The following is an 11,199-nucleotide window of genomic DNA, read 5'->3' on the forward strand; positions in this document are numbered from 1 at the left end:
CCTATCACACCTATATTGTCCCCAATTATAAAACACTTACTGATAGCAAACAATCACATCCTTCTCATAAAATGTCAACTGGCAAATCATTAGGGGCAGTTAAGAGGTGCAGCTATTAAAGTGACAGGCCTGGAGTCAGGAAAACTTGAATTCAAATCCAGTCTTAATCATTTATTAGCTGTATAACCCTGGGCTTAACCTCCATCTGCCTCAATTTCCTCATCTGTAAAATGGAGATAATAATAGGCCCTACCTCCCAGGGTTGTTATAAGGATCAAATGAAATAATAATTATAAAGTGTTTAGCACAGTGTCTGGCACATAGTAAATGCTTTTAAATTGTAAACCATTACTATTATTAGCATTTTTTAAAAAAAAATCATAAATATATTACTTTAAAAAGTTCTGCTGGAGTGCTGCTTAACGTTTTAACGGCCAATAGTTGGAGAATCATTGATCCAGTTCAATAGCCTAACTTTACAGATGAAGCCCAGGTTGTGTGATTTAGGTCACACAGCTGAGGCTATAGAATCTAGGTCTCCTACCTCCCAAGCCAGTAATCTTTCCACTACACTATCCTGTTTGGGGAGTATCATTATCTTCTCTCCAGTAGTTCAAAGTGTTAACTAACTAATCTGATAAACGTATCCTGGTCGGTCCAAAGAAAAAGACATCTAAGCTAAGGTCTTCTGTGGGTCATCATCCTGGTTTTGATGGCTAATTAGAGGTGTGACTAAAGTGTTTCTAGGTTTCTAGGAGGTTAGGAGGGAAGGGTATTGCCGCTGAAGGAATCACTAGGGTCATATGGTAGGAGAAACAGGCCTATTGTTATTCTGTGAACCATTCTACACACAGACCTTCGCCTTTCCCTTTATGCTTTTGTCTATAAAATAGGTACAAGGAAGCTGACTTCCCTGACTAGTCTATTATAAAGATTGAATCTTGAAAAATAATTGTAAATATTTAATATAAAAGCTAAAAGTAACAAGAACAATCTGAAGAGAAAGAGAGAGAGGAAGGAAGGAAGGAAGGAAGGAAGGAAGGAAGAAAGGAAGAAAGAAAGGAAGAAAGAAAGAAAGAAAACGAGGGAGTGGGTGGACAAGATAACCTTTAGGGTTTCTTCTGGGTCAAAACCCAATGATCCCATGAAGAGTAACCATATGGAAAAATACAGCGCAATTAATAACATTAGGGCTTGAATTCAGTGCCTTAAAGACATGGGCTGCTGAAAAGGAGCAGACTGAATGTGTTCAGGGCCAGAAGATATTCAGCTTTTGCTCTCTTTGTGATGGGTGAGCCAGACCACTAGGTGAAATTAGGGAAAGTGAGGACTGGCTCTCTGGGTCCATTTGAGATAGTTCAATTTCTGTGAGCTAACACTCTTTAGACAGGGAATTGTGGGAAATCTCATTATCCCAGAGGTAAAGAATAAAATTAGAGGAAAGTTTCTTTGCAGATCAGGGAAAAGAAAAATAAAATGATAGTTTAAGAAACGTTGCCCCCATTTCTCTCAGTAACCCCCAATCATATTTTATTTTTGGCCTTTGGGAGGCTTCCATTAGGGTGAGCTTATTAAATAAATATGTCTCTCCTCATTTTTTTTAAGAAGCTCAGTATCCCAAGACTTGTTTATTTAGTATTTTCCTATCTCTTTTTATAGCAAAATGCATGCTGGGAAAGCAGTTCCTTGAAAAGATTCCATTTATCCCCTTCTTTAGTATAGTGATAGTAAAACCTTCTAAGGAATGCATAAATGCTATTTTAAAGCAACACAATAGATAAGAAGGACTGCCACTCAGAGGCTCCATTAACTAAAAGTAATGAACAAACACATAAACAAAAACCCTGAACAAATTGGCATTGAAACTACTTGGCCACAGAGAAATGCCTTCTTAAATTTTTATACATATTTTATATGCTTATTTTCCTGCTTTTAATTAAGCAGTGACCAATAAATATGAATTCTTATGCTATGAGCAAAGAAACTGCAGGGGATTTGATGTTGTCTTGAGTCCAGCCCACAGTCAGAAAACCATTTGCTTGCTTTGAGAGACAGATACAAGGCATAGATAATCCCTATCTATTAGGTACTAAGAACCAGTCCTATCCAATGGGAGCTCAAAGATTTCAGGAGATAAAGAAAAAAAGTAGGATGCACCTAACTTGAAATTATAGTAGTCTAGATGGCTTCATCTATTTTCCATTAAAACCTGAGGGCATTGCTTTGTTCAAGGGGACATGGCTGGTGGGGGTGGGGGATGGGATAGGGAGGAGAAGGTCAGTCTGAACTTTCAAAGGTGATCTTTTAATTTGCTTCCAGTTTCCTTAGTACAGTGTATGGAGCTCAAATAGAAACAAATCCCTGCAGGCTGTGTATTGATCCAGAAAACCACAAATTAACATTATCTGTGTTTTATTGTATATTTATTTATTTAATTAGATGCTCTCCATTTGCATTTTAATCTGGTTCTGGCTATACTCTGGAGTTTGGGGGAAGTTTAAGGCAGGGAGTTTGACACCTTTGGCATAGGACATAGGAAGGGAACAATCTTTAAGAAAGAAATGCAATTCTCTGGCTAGAACCATGGGAAAGAGAGCAGAAGACATGAGCCTTACCATTTGGAGCTTTGCAATCGATTTGTTCAAGGACCTTCAGCAACTTCTAGCAGGGGTGGGGCACCCATGGCCTTGAGGCCACATGTGGCCCTCTAGGTCCTCAGGTGCAGACCTTTAACTGAATCCAAACTTCACAGAAAAAATTTGTCAGTCACATGTGACCTCAAGGTCAAAGGTTCCCCTCCCCTGTTAGGGTCTTTTTTCCTTTATACCATGGGGGTCATAGACTAGCTATCTACCTGTGGGATCAGATATCACAATTTCTGTGCAGCACTTTGAACTTTCTAGGTTAAGGTGTGTCTCTGAAACATGGATGAGACACTATTTCCCCATCAAGGACTACTATCTGAAACAATACTGCCTTGTTTTCAAAACCCCCAAGTGTCTGGCCACTTTTCAAGTCTCTTTTCGAGTCTGAAATCCAGCACTGACTTTACCTAAGTTTAGTGGGCTACCTTCTAGTTGTCCGTGTTCAGCCAAAGCTTGGACATGACCTTCATTGGTGGGTTCTGTTCCTTTGGCAGTAGCCCCCAGGGTTCTGTGTAATTATATAGGTAGTTCTTAGAGATTCATCAAATTGTAGAACTAGGAAGGAACTTTGTGACTGTCCACCCCAATTTTTTCATTTTACAGATTGGGAAACTGAGGCCTAGAGCAGTGAAATGTCTTACTCAATGAAGTCAGGGCAGGAAGTTATTCCAGCTGTCTCTCCCTTTATGATAGCTAAACTAAACTGCTAGATGTGAACCTGGTGAAGTTAGGGAAAGCCAGGGTTGGCTTTCTGAGTCCATATGAGATAGGATAATTTCTGTGAACTAGCACTTCTCAGATAGGGCATGCTGGTTTGGAGCAGAAGATCTATAACCCAGGTCTCCTGACTCCCAGACCACAGCATGCTGCTATTTAAGCATCATCGTCTTATGTTATCCTGCCCACCCAGTTCCTACCACTTTGGTAGGTATGGGGTTGTTGTAGGGAGTTCACTGTAAACCAGGCTGGTCTCTGAATTGCTTCATGGCAACTTAAAATGGTGAAAGTAATGTGTACTTTCTGAGATCCTTGAGTGAAAACAGATTACTAAAATGGATGCTTTGTGAACACTTTAAAAAAAAGAAAGAGGTGATCACTCAATGCTAACATGGATTTACTAAGAAGAGAGCCATAGATTTGGAGTTCTGGGCTTAAATTCTGCCTCTGATACTAGCTTTGTGTGATCTTGGACAAATCACTTAATCTCTTTGGGACTTAATGCCACATCTGTAAAATGATGTGGCACTAAGTCCCTTTTGGCTCAAAATCTATAATCTTATGTCCTAACTTTCTTTTATTTTCTATTTGACAGAAAGCCTGGCATGGCAGATCAGCAGAATTTTGTAGACATTTTTCATCTCAATTTTATTACAACACAAGACAGATTGTCTTGGAATCTGTTCATGGAGAAATGTGAGCCTAAATGACCATAGAGTTAAATAAATTTTTTCCCTTGTTAGAAACTGTATTTGAATAATTTTTAAAGTGGCCAGATGTCTATCAACATGAAGGAAAGTTTCTAGTGGTTCACCGCCACATCTATCCTTGACATTGTATGAATCAAAACTTTTATCAGGAAATTGAACAAAAACCTATATGATATGTTTATCAGATTTGTGGCCAATACAAAGCTGAAAGGATAGTTAATATACTGGGTGACAGAATTAGGATTTAAGATGATCTCATCATTCTGTAAGGATGGTTTGAAACTAAATAGATAAATTTCAATTCAATTGAATTCAAACCCTATTTCACTTAATATCTATTAGTACAAGGCACTATGCTAGCCACTTAAGTTACAGAGATGGAAAACAGTCTCTTTCTTCACAGAGTTTACAATCAAGAGGCATGGTAAGAATGATAATCTTGGAACTGGAAGGGTCTCTAAAGGTCATGCAAGTTAACTACTACCTGCAGGAATGTTTCCTACAACATCCCTGGTCTATAGGCTTCCAGCCTAACCTATTCCTTGACAGAGTTCACTAAAATCCTAACAGAGAAGATTTGGAAGGGGCCTCAGAAGTCTGCTAGTTCAATCCATCCCTGAGTAGGAATTGCTTCAACCACATTCCTGACAAATGTTCACCCTACCTTCCTTTGAAATATCTAGTGGGAGAGAACTCACTGATTCACAAGGGGAGGTCATTCCACTTTTGGATAGCTCTTCTTGTTAGGAAGTTTTTCTTTCTCTCCAGGTAAAACCCAGCTCTAAGGAAGCTCCCTGCTTCCACCCTCTAGGGCTATGGACTTAACAAAAGATAACAGCCATCAGATCTCCCTTACGTCTTCCCTTTTCTGAGCTAAACACTTCCAATTCTTTCAGATGATGCTCACTTGGAAAGATTTTAAATGCCCTCATGATCCTGGCCACCTTCTTCAGGCTTTGTTCCTTCATATGAATATCTCTTTCAAAATATGGTGTCCAGAGCTTAGCAGAATAATACAGATGGCATCTAACCCAGACAGAGCAATCAGTCATTCAATCTGTACCAACTGCCAACCAACTGCCACTCAAAGGCAGGCTTGCCAACCTAGCTGGACCAGTGGGGCACTCTGAAGGAGAAACAGGAGGTAATCACATGTGCCAGGGAAGGTGAATCACCACCTTGACCACTATTTCCCCTCAGTCCATGATAGAGACATTCCAGGGACCTGAAACCACAAGCTTTTGGACTGCAATTCTTTCAACCTGGTACCCACAGTCTGCTCTTCCTGAGAAGCAATCCCTGTGGAGATGTAGCCTGGCAACACATCTATTCACATCTATTGAAGATTTAGAAAAGAAAGTTCTTGTGACAAAAGTCCTTAGCATTGTCGAATGATCAGGCATCCGAAACGGATATGATTTTAACAATGGAAATGACAGTCAAAAAGAGGCCTTATCAGCTGTTTTGCCTCTGCACCCTAAAGGATATGGGACCTTTCCATCTGATTTGCAGCTGGAACCTTTCATATGTGAGGTTTCCTCCATTAGAATGGGAGCTCCTGCTCCACACAGTCCCTTGTTTTACCCTGGTAAGTGTTAACTAAATGCTTTGTTCATTCATTCACTGTGCAAAGTGTTGGGGATACAAGAAAGGCAGGATCAATCCCTGCCCTCAAGTAGCTAACAGTCTAGTGGGAGAGACCTATGAATCTAGGTACATACAAGATACATACAGAGTAAATGGGAGGCCATCTGAGAGGGAAATGCATAAGTAGCTGGGCTTTCCAACAAAAGTCTCCTTCAGAGGCCTCCTAGGAACCCCATGTAACCTGACTTCCGGGTGGATCCAGGGCCAGGATGAAGTCTGCATCCAGTTCATGATGCAGGCTAAACCTCTCTCATACTGGAATGGGGAGAGAAAAGTGATGACAAAAATCCAATGCAGATGGCCACTTGGCCACATGGAGCTGAGTGAACCCAGTGATTAACTGGAAGGGGCTAGAGGCAGAAGTCAGTATCAAGGACAGAAAAAAAGGACACCACCAGAAATTCACAGGAAGGTCTGAAAGGGGGCTGGCCAGAGCCAAGCTCTCTGTTTTCTGACTTTAGGACTGAAAAGAAATCATTTATATCACTGAACTGCTGTCAGAGTGCATACAGATTTTTAACCTAGTTGGATCAGCCTCATCCTTCCAGTCCATCCAAATCCCCATCAATTAGGGGTTTCTTTTTGCCTTCCCTTCTTACCTTTGCCTTCATGCAACCTTTGAAGATGGTGAGTTCACCTACACTGTCATCAGGGAGTGCTTTCTCCAAGTTACACTCTGTTTTATCAGTAGCCTCATAATTTGGGGTAATGTACCCCCTCCTGACCATTTAAATTACTGTTCATGCAATATAAGATTTCACTTGGTGTTTTGCTGGCATGTCACACATTTGACTCCTATTAAACCATGGAAAATCTCACTTCTTTTTCATGTGAACAGCTGCTTGCTATTTCTCTGCCATATTTAATGTGGCTGATTTTTTAAAACCTAAGGGTAGGCATTTACACTTCTTCCTGTTGAGTTTAATCTCCTTAGATTTGGCCAATTGCCCTAGTGTGTGGAGACATTTTTAGATTCAGATTCTATAGTCCAGTATGATAATGATCTCTCCCAGATTCATTTTATTTGCAAATTTAATACACATATATCGTCTATACTTTTATTCAAGTCACACAAAAATATTGTTGAGCAGCAAAGGGTCAAGGACAGAACATTATGGCTCTCTACCATAAACCTCTGCACAGTTAAAATTAATTCATTAGTCACCACTTTTTGAATCTAGTTGTTAAATTTCTCCCTGATTGACTAACTATACTACCACCTATCCCACATTTCTCCATCTTGTCCACAAGAATATAATGAAATATATTAAGTACCTTGCTAAAATTTGGGAGGGATCACTTCTGGCTATGGAAATCAGAGAAAATCTCATAGAAAAAGCAATCTCTGAGTTGAGACTTGAGTGAGAAAAAAGAAATCAACAGACTAAATAAGTGTCAAGTATTCAATTCAGAAAATCAGTGACTTCTTTACAGGCTGGAGGATACCTGCCTTGAGAGGCATTCAAGTGAAAAAGACCTGGCAGTTTTAGTTGGCCATTGACTCAATACAATCAGACTGAGAGATATGAGGCCATTGGACCGAATGTGGGCTGTGGCAAAGTGCAGGTGATTCAGACACAGAGACCAAGCATCACTCTGCTCTGTTAATTACATCTCTTCCATTTAAGCCAACCTAGCCTAATCTATTCCAACAGGCATTTTTGAAGTTCCCAGTATATGCAAGACCCCATGCTAGGCACTGGCCAGGCAATGACAAAAACAAAAAGTCCCTTTGTCAAGAAGCTTATATTCTACTAGAGGAAACAAGATATAGAGAAATAAGAAAATATAAAATATACACCAGGTAAATACAAAGTAACTTGGGGCTAGGGGAAGCTTTAACAGCTGGAAGAACCCAAGCATCCTGTAGGAGACGGCACTTGAGCAGAGCTTTGGAGAAAGTTAGGGATTTCAAGAGGTAGAGGGAAGCAAGGAGAGTATTCCCAGGACAATGTCTGTGCAAAGAGTGAGGGTGGGGAGACCCTGGTGTTTGTGTGTGGAATGGCCTCTATGAGGAACAATAGGCCAGTCTGACTGCAGAATATTGATGTATGTCAGGGAGAATAAGGTATGATCATTCTGGAAAGATAGATTGAAACTAGACTGTGAAGCACTTTAAATGGATGAGAGAAATGTTATTGAGGTGGCATTACCCTGGCTGCTGATTGGACATGGAATGGCATTGGAAGAGTAGAGGTTTTGATGATAAGGTAGTGAACCTGGAGGAATGGAAGCATGGCAGACATGGTCGTGTCCTCAATAGAAAAGGTTCCTTTTTTTCTCAATAGAAACAGGGAAGTGAGAAAGAAGAGTGACTTTGGAGAAAAAGAGAATGAGTTCTATCTTGGATTGGTTGAGTTGGGGACCAGTAGTAATTTCGATTATATTACTAGAACAAATCTCTACTCCTAATGGGTCTCCCTGCCTCCAGTCTCTTACCACTCCAGTCCATTCTATACACTGCTCTCAAAGTAATTTTCTGGAAACACAGATCTGACTGCCTGACTCCCTTTCCTACTCAATCAACTCCAGTGGCTTCCTTTTGCCCCTGGGATAAAATATAAACTACTCTGCTGAGCTTTCAAAGACCTTTGTGACTTGGCCTCTTTCCTAAAGTCTCATCAGACATTGGGCTCCTCTTTCTGTTCCTCACTATACATACGCCACTGTATCCCCCATCTCTGTTCCTTCATACTGTCCATTTATCAAGCCTGGGATGCACTCTATTCTCACCTCCACCTCAAAGAGTCCCTCTCTTCCTTTAATCTACAGCTCAAGCTCCATCTTGTACACTATGGCTTTCCTGATCTCCCAAATGCTAGTGCCCTTCAAAACTACTTTATATTAACTACTTCGTGTATATTTATATTTATTCACATACTTTAGAGCCTTTATTTATGTGTGTACTTCTTAGAATATTAGTTCCTTTCAGGAAGGGAGTATTTCATTCTTTGTTCTTGACTCCCCAGAACCTAGGACAGTGCCTGGCATAAAGTGGTTGCTTAATAGTTGCCTGATGTATGACTGGATTGATTGATTCCTAGCAGTTCATTAGTGGAGTGCATGTTTCCACCTCTGCTTCTCAAAATCCTCAACCTCCTTCAGTGCTCAGTCTAGGGTATCACCTCCATTGGGAAGCCTTCTCTAATTCCTCACCCCCCCCATTTGTTAATATTATCTCACCCCTCCATTTGGCATCTATTTACTTTTCCATGTTATATCTCTGCACTCTCTGGTACAGTGGTTCCCAATTTTTTTAATAGCATGAACCCTTTTCAACAACAACAACAAAAATGTGTTGTGAACCTCCAGGGAAATTTAATATACATCTCATAATATTATTTACAATTATATTTGCTTCTTAATGTGCTATTAAAGAATTTTTTAATGTAAACCATTGGACCTCCATAGTGAAGCACTAGATGCAAACTACTGTGCTAGTAGATTGTAGAGATGGTTTCATGTGTGTATGTGTATAATTTTTGTAGCCTACACATAACACAACAAACTTGCACATATTTTATTCTTTAGGTCTAACCTGTGATTTCATTGGTTCAGGAAAATCTTGGAGGAGGAAGCCGTTTAGCAATTTATAGTTTTAGAGTTCCATGGGGCACTGAAAGATTAAATGACTAGCCATGTTGTATGCGTCAGGATGGGACTTATATCCAGGTTTTCCTGACTCTTAGATAAGCTTTCTATCTATTTTAGAGGAAGGCCCTCTAGCCTTACACAGAGTAGACACATAATACTTGTTTGTTGAGATTCATTGAATTGGACTTTTTACCTTAAGATTTAAAGTGATTCACTTTTAGATGATATTATATTAAACCTAAAATGTTACCATTCTAATCAATATTCACATTTTCCACAGGGACTTCTAAAAATCTGAGAGGAATGAATCTCTAATGGTGGAATTTCATGCTTTGGCAAACCAGTAAGAAATCATTTTTGATCAAGAAACCTACCTAACTCTCTTCAAATCAGACTCTATGGGCAACCACCTACCTAGTTTGTATAAATTTAAGGCAGAAAGAGGCTGTACAAAAGGCTTCTCCACAGTTCTGGGCTCTAATGTGTTCTTGTACCTATCCTGAAAATTAGTTACCATGGGAAGATACTTGTTAGCTTCCCAAACCACCAGCTGATTCACATTCTTCCAGATCCTTGACTGTGGGTCCAAATTGAAAATGTGGCTTTTAATTTACCAAGAATCTTTGGATTTATGTTTTTGAAGACTGAATTAATGCTAACAATAGCAAGACTGCCAATGAAATGTCTATCACAAAAGGGGGGAACAGAAACAATGGCAACTGGTCAGTTTTCAACTTCCTTATTTGTCAAGTCTTTTAGTGGAGAGATCATGCCCACGCCATTGGGGCACAGATAAACAAGTTGCAATAAGGTCCAGGTAACAATCTTAAACACATTTGTTATTTATTCCCTTGGAGTTTTCAGATTTGATTACTATGAATTGTCTCCAACCTGGTTCCAACCACCACCACCACCACCATATTTCTCCTTGTTTTCTTTGCTACTTTTTCAGATGAGTCGTGGGACACAAAGCCTTACAGCATTATTTGTTGGCAGAGGGCCTCAAATCAACATTGCTGCCAATTTCAGGATAAATCCATCCTCTACCCCACCCCCCCTTTACCATTTAAAAACCTTCACCAACACATTTAGAACCTGACATGTGCCAAACTGCCCAATTACTCCTTTGCCTATCATTAAAATGTAAGCACTAAACGCTGGGTTTGAGAATACATCATAGCAACTGTCCAAACACAAACCGAAGTGAATTCAAGACTCCCAAAGAGAATCAGAGCACAGGATTGAAATCATTCAGCTTGGCCCAGATTCAAAATGTCATTTAAAATCCTGCTCAAAAAAACGGCCTGTTTGTGAAAAGGGCTGGATTGACAAACCTGAATGCTGAAGTCCTGTATTTACCCAGAAGCCAGGAGAGTTTTCATTTGAAGGGACAGCAAGAAAGTCTTGTTTCTAGAAACCTTTTGGCAAGGTAAACATCTCCTGCCAAGCCTGTAACCTCACAATATTGGCTTGGCCATCCGCCTCTACTTCTGAAGACCCACTCAAGTCCAGCCCAACTCAGGGAGGGGAGGGGAAATGGAAAGATGGGAATAATGAGGATCTAGTAGCATGGCATGCAGAGGAAAGGATATTAAGTAAGGACTTAGAAGATCTGAGTTTGAGTCTTGGCTATGTCACTTACTAGATGTGTGACAAGGGCAAGTCACCTAAATCCTCAACCTTCATTTCTCTCATCTGTGAAGTGGGAATGATGATAATACTCACACTACCTCACAAGGTGTGCTGTGAGAATCTAGTGAGATAATATACTAATAGATGTAAAAGACTACAGAAATATATTATCAATGATGATTTGATCATCTCCTCCTCCTCCTCCTCCTTCTTCTTCTTCTTCTTCTTCTTCTTCTTCTTCTTCTTCTTCTTCT

This window comes from Petaurus breviceps, unplaced genomic scaffold, assembly GCF_028583685.1.
Source record: "Petaurus breviceps papuanus isolate PSGF00001 unplaced genomic scaffold, PetGlider_PUasm1.0 76, whole genome shotgun sequence".
In the NCBI taxonomy this organism is placed as follows: domain Eukaryota; kingdom Metazoa; phylum Chordata; class Mammalia; order Diprotodontia; family Petauridae; genus Petaurus; species Petaurus breviceps.